Source organism: Gossypium hirsutum, chromosome D07 (assembly GCF_007990345.1).
Source record: "Gossypium hirsutum isolate 1008001.06 chromosome D07, Gossypium_hirsutum_v2.1, whole genome shotgun sequence".
Lineage (NCBI taxonomy): Eukaryota > Viridiplantae > Streptophyta > Magnoliopsida > Malvales > Malvaceae > Gossypium > Gossypium hirsutum.
Window position 1 is genome coordinate 2,980,811 of NC_053443.1, and position 10,390 is coordinate 2,991,200.

General features: G+C 31.7%; 1 pseudogene; it reads right to left on the bottom strand.

The window, feature by feature from the left end:
* Positions 1-4,238: 4,238 nt before the first annotated feature.
* Positions 4,239-7,049, bottom strand: LOC107953832 (la protein 1-like; annotated as a pseudogene).
* Between the last annotated feature and the right edge of the window lie 3,341 nt (positions 7,050-10,390).

The window sequence follows — 10,390 nt, forward strand, 5'->3', positions numbered from 1 at the left end:
AAGAGCCTTAGTATTATTGTGAGTTTATATAATCTCCCATAGCTTGTTACTAGCGACTTTAATGAGATATTCTCATTTTTTGTAGGGGGTAATGAGATATTCCCATTTTATGTAGGGGGTGCTCTTTCGCTGCAGAGAATATAAGAGTTTTATTACTATTTGAATTCATGTAATTTTATTGACCTTAGTCTTTTTGGCTAAACTTCACATGGACAAACTTTAGAAATGTGAATCATCTGAAATATGAACGCATTGACTATGCTTTCACAAATGGAAACTTTTATTCCTTGATGCACATGTACATCATCTCCAAAGGATTAGATCAGGTCACTACCCTTTAATGGTTTATTGAGACAACCAAGTTTAGCGAACTCGAAGAAGTCCTTTTAGACTCCAAGAAATGTATGTTAACCATCACAACTTCACAAATATTTTATCTAGCTAACAGAATAACTTGAGTTCTCCCTTGATGGCTACAATTGATCAATTTACCATATTTCTCATGGTTTGGAACAAAACCACATTGAGGAATGCTTTTCACACTAGGAAACATTTTATGGCTCATATATATGGTATATAAAAAGTATTGCCTGAGTTCCCAAGTTAGTTTCTTATCAACTTGCACAAGAACCTCATTAAAGAATTTCAAGTCATTCTAAAATAAGAGAAAACCATATGAACTTTGAAGTTGAGGGCCAATTAGATCATGTATGGGGAGCAAAATACTAAATTGTTTCACCTCACCACCATGATTTGAAGGAGTTATAACCAAATATAATTTAGAGAATTGGATTACAAACAAAAGTGGCCTCAAATAGTCCAAGGGTACTTCATTGAGCTATTTCAATCTTCTAATCTAGTAACACCACTTGTCCCTACCCCAACAAAAGTTTGGATGGTCTGTTCTTTCCGCTAGACAACATCTGATATGTGTGCCCCAATTATTGACATTAGTATTGCTTAAGCAGTGTGGTCCTTTAAACCCTTAACGCCCCTAGACTGAATGGCTTGCACACAATCTTCTTCCAAAGATGTTGGGTCTCAAGTTCAAAAGAAAGTCTCTCTTATGGTTAAACATGCTTTCCTTGATGGAACTTTAGGGGAAGGAATAAACAATACCTTGATTGTGTTGATTCTAAAATTCTAAGGAGCTTCTTCGATCAACTAATTTAAACGGATTAGTCAATGTAATACTGTTAGAGTTGTATGACCTAAATTTTAAGAGATTGCTTGTAAGTCAAGTTAAATAAAATATATTTTCTTTCTAGAAGATTTAGTATTTATTAGTATAATATATTTAGCATTTATTAGCATAGTTTATTTGACCTACTAATTTAGCCTATGAATAGGTTCTTTTGCAACCTTAAAAAATACACCCATTAAAGATTAGAACTCATAACACATTTAGAGAATTTTGTGTTTACGTTTTGAGGGTTCTTTATTTTCGGGTTTTCAGGGTTTAGTTTTTATCTCCATCTTTTGTACTCTTCGTTCTTTTGCCATTGTAGTAAAATTATCTTTGCCCGTGGTTTTTTATCCTCTTTGGAAGGGTTTTTCTATGTTAAATTTGTGTATTCAATTTCTCAATTTATTCCACTATTTTTTTGTTACTTATTACTTAATCGGGTCGATCCTAACAAGTGGTATCAGAATTAGTTTAATTTTCATAGATCAGCTCGTTCAGAGATGGCAGCAACAAGGTTTGAAATTGAGAAGTTCGATGGTGTGACAAATTTCACTCTGTGGCAAGTTTGGATGATGGCAATTCTAGTTCAAACCGACTTGAAAAAGGTTGTTACCGGGAAAAAGCCTAAGAATCTAAATCAAACAGAATGGGAAGAGCTTGATGAAAAGGCATTGTCTACAATCCAATTGTGCCTCGCGAATACGGTATTTTAGGAGGTATTGATGGAGAAGACCTCATCTACCTTGTGGAAAAGGTTAGAAACTCTTTATGCGACTAAGTCTCTGGCTAACCGTTTAGTGTTGAAACAACGTTTATTTATGTTTCGCATAAACGAATGTGAGCTTCTTAGAAATCACATCAGTCAATTCATTACTCTTTTAAATTATTTAAAAAAAGTTGAGGTTCATATTGATGATGAAGATCAGACTATGTTATTATTGTGTTTTTTACCCCCTTCATACAAGTTTTTTAGGGAGACCCTGATTTATGGCAAAGACAAACTCTCATTCGAAGATGTGAAGGGTCATCTGTTGAGTAGAGACAAACTCGACAATGAGTTTGGTTTGAAACGTAAGGTAGATAGGCAGGCTTCCGTTTTGATAGCATCAAAGAAATGAGACAAAAGGTGTCGTTGTTCTAAAAAGTTAGGTCACGTCAAAGCAGATTGTTATAAACTGCGAAATAAAAGAGCTACTGAGAGTAACGAGGGAGATGTAGCTGGTGCTAATTTGACCGATAAAAGCAGTGATGATTTCTTGTTAGTGTCAACGAACGATAACTCCAAGCTCACATCCAAGTGGATCTTAGATTCGAGATGTTCTTTCCACATGTGTCCCAATAGAGAATGGTTCTCCACATACAGTTCGGTTGAAGGTGGAGTTGTGCGCATGGGAAACGATTCATCTAGTAAGGTAATTGGTATCGGTACTGTTAAAATTAGGATACACGATAGCATGATTAAGACACTCTCAGATGTCAAATATGTACCTGATTTACGAAAGAACCTCATCTCTTTAAGTATTTTAGACTTGAAGGATGCAAAATCAACATCGAGTCGAGCGACATTAAAGTATCTCATGGAGCTCTCGTTTTGTTAAAAGGTAAAAGAACTAGCAATCTTTATATTCTGGAAGGTTCTATAGTGACCGGTGAAATTGGACGTCCCTCGTCCGTTACGGAGTCGAAGTCAACTCGTTTGGAGTAGAGGCAAATTGGTCATAGGAGGGAAAATGTATAATTGTTTCATTGAAGAGAGATTCTCTTTTGGATGCAGGTTTTGAAAAGTTAGGGCACTGTATTCGTGAAAATCAGACCCGGGTTAGTTTTGATTTGGTGGTGCACAAGTCAAAGGCTAGAAGTCTTCCAGCTTCTAAGCACATATTCGACTCAGTTAATTCCCTGCATAGTTCAAGATAAGCTCGTGGCGGGCTTTGGCAAAGATGGCGTTGTAAGAATTCGTGTCAAGGTGGAGATTGTTAGAGTTGTGTGACCCAAATTCTAATAGATTACTTACAAGTCAAGCTAAACAAAATATATTTTCTTTCTAGAAGATTTAGTATTTATTAGTATAATATATTTAGCATTTATTAGCATAGTTTATTTCACCTACTAATTTAGCTTATAAATAGGTTCTTTTGCAACCTTAGAAAATACACAAATTAGATATTAGAACTCATAACACCTTTAGAGAATTTCGTGTTTACGTTTTGAAGATTCTTTGTTTTCGAGTTTTCGGGGTTTAGTTTTTATCTCCATTTTTTGTACTCTTCATTCTTTTGCCATTATAGTAAAATTATCTTTACTCGTGATTTTTTATCCTCTTCCAAGGGGTTTTTCCATGTTAAATATGTCTGTTCAATTTCTCAATTTATTCCGCTATTTTTTTTATTACTTGTTACTTAAATCAAGTCGATCCTAACAAATATTGTCTACAATCAACGAACCTTGGATAATGCCATTGTAGTCTAAGAGATAACCCATCCCCTTCAAGAAAATGAAAGGGAGGAAAGGTATTTAAACTTAAGAAAAAATTGCAAAAACAAAAATCTCAAATCTCAAATATATATATTTTAAAAACTTTATAATGAAATTAATTTTTTCAAAAATTCTAAAAAATCAAAACAATGAATAAAAAATTCGAAAAGATAGAAAAAGTTTAACTAAAAAAATATAAAGTTTAGAAATTGAGAAATTGAAAAGTAAAATTTGAAAAGTATGAAGTCTAGATATTGAAATTTTCAAATGTTCAAATTGAAAAATTGAAAATAAAAAACAAAGTATATAAATTTTAGATAAATTTTAATAATTTTTAAAAAATTTCAAATAAAAGTATCTGTGTTTTAAAAAAATTTTAAAAATATTTAAAATTCAAAGAAACTCCAGTGAGCACAATGTTTGATCAAAGTCAAAAGTATTTTTAAAAAATATTTTTTTAATATTTTTTAATATATTTTTCCTTTTATTTTTAATTTAAACTTTTCGATTTTAATAATCATAAATGCCACGTAAAATTTTCAATTTTAATAACCATAAAAACAATAAATACCACGTGGAATATTAACACACTTATATCCACAAGAAAATGTTCCATTGCTTGAGAGCAATGGCATCTTTTTAATTGTCCCCCTTATCAAAATCCAATATCCACTACTGTTTGAAACTTTGACGGGAATCAAAAACAGCACAAGCTTAAACTCCTAATATATTTACCCATGTAATGTACTACTACTTATGGTTAACCTAAACCTATAAATAAACAAGAGCCACAGTTCATTCCTCAAGCTATGGCACAAAAATGATCTCAAAACCTATTTCAAGTTTATCGATCACCCTCATGGCTGGCTCACGCTGCTCGAGCTCTTTTAGCTTCATTAGGACGTCCTCTAGGAGAACCATTTTCTCCATCCCGGCCTCGTTTTCCACCTCTGTTGTTCTTTCCTCCCCTGAGAAGCCGATGAAAGAAAGCATATATTAAAGACGTGAATTAAATAGACAAACAAACAGATAGTACAGGGAATATTTAGAGATTGCTTATCGAAACAAAATCAAATAAAGCTGTGATAAGAGTCTTAGCACTGACCTCCAATGGAAGTGATTGCCTACCCTGTGCTTTCCTTGGTTGCCACGGAGTAGACTCCAATACTCACTCTCAGCAACACCGAAAAAAATTACCTACCTCTTTCACCAGTTCTTTATCAAATAAATCAAAGACTATCTCGGCCTGAATTCATTGTTTCCTCATGTATTACATATTTTACCGTTATATCCATCCAAAATTAGTCTATGGAGGTCAGCAATGACATAAAATACTGAACCAATGTGGCTTGCCAAACAATACGCGAAGTTTACGTACTAGATAAGTTTTAAATAAGAAAAAGAAAATCTTCCTTACCCGTTACCGGTTCTACATTAGCAATGAAATTTTTGACAACCAGACCACCTTTAGCCGAGACTGAAGCAGCATGGGCTTTCTGGGCCGCTTCAGGTTGTTCGAACCGAATGTAACCCTTATCCTCTCTGATTCTGAAGTCAACATACTTCACACGAAAAAGAATATGCATCATGCATACAGAGTACTTCATAAAGGATCACAGATCAAATTTGTTCACTTTTATACAACTATATTGTAATTATATGGTAAGAGACACCAATTTCAACAATACCTTCACGGTGCCGAATTTCTTAAACACATCCTTCAAATCCTCACGTAAAACAACATTCATATCATCTTTATAGATGGATATACTTGATTTATTTTCCTTCTCGACAACCTTGTCAATGGGACTTCCATGTTTATCATCAACCTTTTTAGTCATTTTCATTTCTGCAGTCTTCTTTTCATCAGGACCATTTTGCTCAGCAGAGTCCCCAGCTGAAGCACTCTTCAATTTAAACGCAACAAGTAAGCCCTTGGGGTGTCTGCGATCATCATTACATCAAATTTGGTCACAATTAACAAACATACCACAAGAAAAAAGTAATCCCATCAGAAAATTGTGGTAAATTACTTACTTTTCTTCAGCATTCGAGCCGTTTGAAGTTTTGATTGAACGATTGCGTTCAAACTCCTCTACTTCTTTTTCTCTTATAACATCAAAATCCTTCCTGAAAAGGAAAATGTGAGAACTAAAACATTAAACCATTTAGTCAAAAGCAGTATCTAATTCCAACTCTAAAATCCCATTTGGTATTAGATGACATGAACTCTACACTGAAATTGCTTAAACAAGCAACTGTCAACAATAGCTTACTTTGGTTTTAATTCCTGTTCAGCACCTGCAAAAACCAAGCTTTGCTCCAAAACCGTTTGGGCATCTTCCACAGCCGAGAATTCGATCAAAGCCGTGCCGCAAAAATACTTTCTTTGCACCACATGACGAGGCAATCTCACACTATTAACCTAAAACAAGTAAATAAAATGACGAGTTTACATTAAACCCTACACAAAGACCACCATTTTACATTGCACTTAAACAAACAAATATTTTGATACCATTGAGCAAAAATACCTTAGCATATTGACCAAAAAAGGCTTCTAATGCTTCCCTCTGGACATTGAGCTCCAATGGAGAAGCAGCAATTGTTCTGCTGTCCAATTGCTCTATCAATTCCTCGGGCTCTAATAGCTTGGTGCTTCTACCAACTTTCTTCCCTGAAAAAAGGGAAAAAAAAAAAAGAAGCAAAGAAACTCTTCAATTCATTGGCTCAGAAGAAAATAAAGGAAATTTTGGGTTTCTTTTGTTTTTTTGGGGGGGGGTAAAACTGACCATCTTCAGAAACCTTGAGGGAAATGAAGTTCTGAGAGTTTGAGCAACAACTTTCAAAGTACAGTCTGGTACATCATCTGCTTTCTTAACTTCCGTTAAATTTAAATGACCTCTCATCTTTGAAAACGAACAAATCAATGCCAAACAAACCACTGTTTACCCACAGTCAAGGTAAACAACAATGTAGCACCATGAAATAAATAAAAGAGGATTGAAGTTAAAGGATACTGTCATCTTCGCTCTCATTGATTTTTGTCTTGAGAAAGTCGTCTTTTGGAAGATTGCTATCACCGAAGTAAAACTCTACCTGAAAAAGTAATTTTATAAAAAAAAGTTATAAAGAGTAAATGGAAGTTAAAAAGTTAAGAAGAAGGGAGAGGGGAGTTTAACCTGGCGGAGGACAGCCTTGGCAGTATCTTCACCCAAAGAAGGCGTCGCCATTGTTGTACAGTAAGTGCTTGAGATGAATTGTGAGAGGGAGGGAGGGAGAGAGGGAGTGTATAGGGTTTTTGAGTTAGTTTATTATATAAATGTGGTGGGGGGTTTCTGGTTCAGTTAGTAGTCCTGTAACTGAACTGCTTAGATACTCGTCTTGCTTGACACGATCTAACTAGTGACTTCAGTTTCCTATACGACGTGGGCTGACCTTAAAATATCAAACGATTTTTTTATCGATAAACTACACTTCTTGTGAATTTTTTTCATTTGACTTTAAAATATTATAAAAGGATCATTTAACTATTCTTTTAAGTCTAAAATTATTAAATATTTAACAGTTAATTGATGTGATTGTTAAGTTAATAACTTATTTTTTAAAATTTTTATGTCATAAAAAGAATTTATTAACCCACCTCACCCTTCTCCTCTCTCTCAATAACCGCCCTTCCCTCCCTTTCTCCCACCTACCCCACTCTCCCCTATTAAAAATAAATAGGTTGCAGTGAATATGTTTTTTTCTATGAATAAAATATATCTTAAAAATTAAATTAATTTTTTCATATTGTTATTTAATTAACTAGTAATTAAATAATTAAAATTTGAAGAAAAAATTAATTTAATTAAGTAATTATAATTTCATGAAAATAAGTTAATTAAATTTATTTCTTTATAGATTTTATGACAAATTCGTCATGATTTTAATGAGATTTTGCATAAATTATTTTGAAATTAGGAAATATATTTATTAGATTAGATAAATTATATGAATTGATTTTAAAACTATATAATACATATAATTGAACTTGATGCATGACAACAACCAAACCCGACTAAAAGCAAGAGACGACAAACCCTAATTCAGGAGAAGGTATTATGCCCTTTGTGATACACAACTTTATGAGAGTATGTTTTCCTATTAAAAATATTATTATTCAGTTCTGCCTTATTTGACTAAGACACTTGTTATTTTCTATACAAATAGAAACTTAGGACTAAATCAAAACAGACATCACTTTGCGTCGATATTCTGTCAAAATATAGTTACATTATTTTTTCAAAATAAATTCTATATTTTGATAAGAATTCATCTTCGGTTTCTATCCTTGAAAGTTCATATTGTTTTCTTCAATTTGTAAATAAAACCTATACTATAGCAAACTGAGGCTAAGATTAGTCAGGAAGATTGGATGGTAGAAAGCTGAGAATGACCTAATCTGCCTAATTCAGAAACAAGTACATAATTCACAACGTTTTGATTTTAATAAAAAAATTTAAAATTTTGTTATGCCAAAACACTGTATTTCTAAACTGATTTTTCTAACATGCCATAATTGTACCATTAAATTAAAGCTTCATTGGTTGTAAGTATATTTTAAGAAAAACCATTATAAATGATAAATATATTTTTGTCTTCACTTTTATTTTTTGTTTTTAATGAATTTATATGCAAATATATGTTAAATATTTAAATTTAAATTTGATTATAATATTGTTTTTAAAATGATTTTTTTATTCTTTTACATTTTAATCAATTTCTTTTCCTTAAAACTTTTTAAATAAGGGTAACTAGTAAAATTTACATAAAAATAATTTAATTAATTCATTTAAATGTTAATATATAACTGAATTAAATATAGATTTAAAATTATATAAATATAAATTTAAAATATTTAAATTTAATTAAAATCAAATATAATTTTCTTTATGAAAGAAGTGAAATATGTTTAATTTTATAGCACTTAAAATATGTAATTAAAATTTCATATTTTGCAAGGCAACAATTCAAAATTTGCATAGTCCATAGGCTGATAGGTTGTGTACTACCGTCATTCCTGTTGTTAGAAGAATGCTAAACCTGCAATGAGAATTCAAGCTGAATCATGTCTATAGGGAAGGTAACAGAACGACAGACGCAGTGGCTAACTATGCGTTTAAACGGCCATTGGGATTTTGCAATTTTGTTCAGCCACCACACGAGTTGCGACATGTTGTGCATGATGATATGGTCGGCATTGGTCACCATAGATTAGTAGCAATGTGATTTCGATCTTGCTCTCCTTTTACCAAAAACAAAAAAGAAATCATATTTTGTAATTTAAATAGAAAATATATCGATAAAGAATAATAATGATATAGTTATTTTTATTTAAATTTTATTTTTTAATACAATATTAAAGTTGGGTCTTAATTCTCTAACACACGCAACCCTTTTGATCATTTCTTCACATGTAGTAGTAGCATTCAAATAATGTCATTTGATTTCACCTGTTTCAACATTTGTTTTATAAATTGCTTTGACACAATAAGAAATGATATTTCCAACATATAAATGGTTAAGAGTTCATATTCTCATCATCTTTGATAAAATCAAGCTTGCCATGTAGGCATTCATAAACTGTTTTACCGTAGTTCTTAGCGGATAACCTCAATTTATGTTTAATAGTATATCCTAATATGAGGTGACCATATGTAACAGCCCAATTTTCAGTAGTGTCGGAAACAGTGGTTCGAGACCATTAAATCCAACGAGTGAGTTCGAAAAATTTTATTATTTTGTAATTATGATTTAAATGTTATTTTAGAAAGATTTGTGAAATAGTGATTTGAGTTTAGAATGAATTATTAGGTTAATTGAATTTGAAAACAGGTTATCGAGACCTCGATTTTATAAATCGAGCCGTAAATTTTTTTATAAATATTTACGGAGTGTCATTAAGTTAGTATTAAAGTTTCGTCAGAAAAATTTAACGTTTTGATAGTTAATTAAATAAGAAGGACTAAATTGAAAAAGGTGCAAAACTTGCTAATTAAAGAAATAGTGATTAAATAGCTTAAGTGGTGAATAAGGAAGGACCAAAAAGGAAATTGGACACTTATTAGAAAGCTGAAACGGCATGTGCAGAGAAAAAAATCTTGAAATTGGATGAATTAGGGGCAAAATAGTCATTTAGGAATTAAGGTAAAATTTAAAACCATGACTAAATTGAAAATCTAGACATTTCTTCATCAATCTTCAGCCAAAAACACCATAGAAGAGTCTCTAAAAAGCTGGTGTTTCATATTTTTACACTATGTGAGTTCAATTCTTGCTCTTTTCTTGAAATTTTTGTGTTTGTAAGACTTTTACAACTAGGTCCAACTATCTATTTCATTAGTTTTTGATTTTATGAGTAAATTTGAAAGTTACCATTGATGAGTGCTGGATTTTTGTGATGAATTAATATGGATTTAGGGCTTTAATTTTGTTATATGATGATTTTATAAAGTGAATTTGATAAATATGGATTTTAAGACTAAATTGTGAAGAATTTAAGAATTAGGGTTTTCTATTAAATTTTTATGTATCAAAGGCTATAAGATAGCCTAGGATAATTAGATAAATTTTCAATTGAGAAAAGTTAGTTCATTTGGTAGACTAATTAGTAAGGGACTAAATTGCAAAAAACTATAAAAGTTGGGGTAATTGTGTAATTTTTAAATTTGTAGGGTATTGATTGTA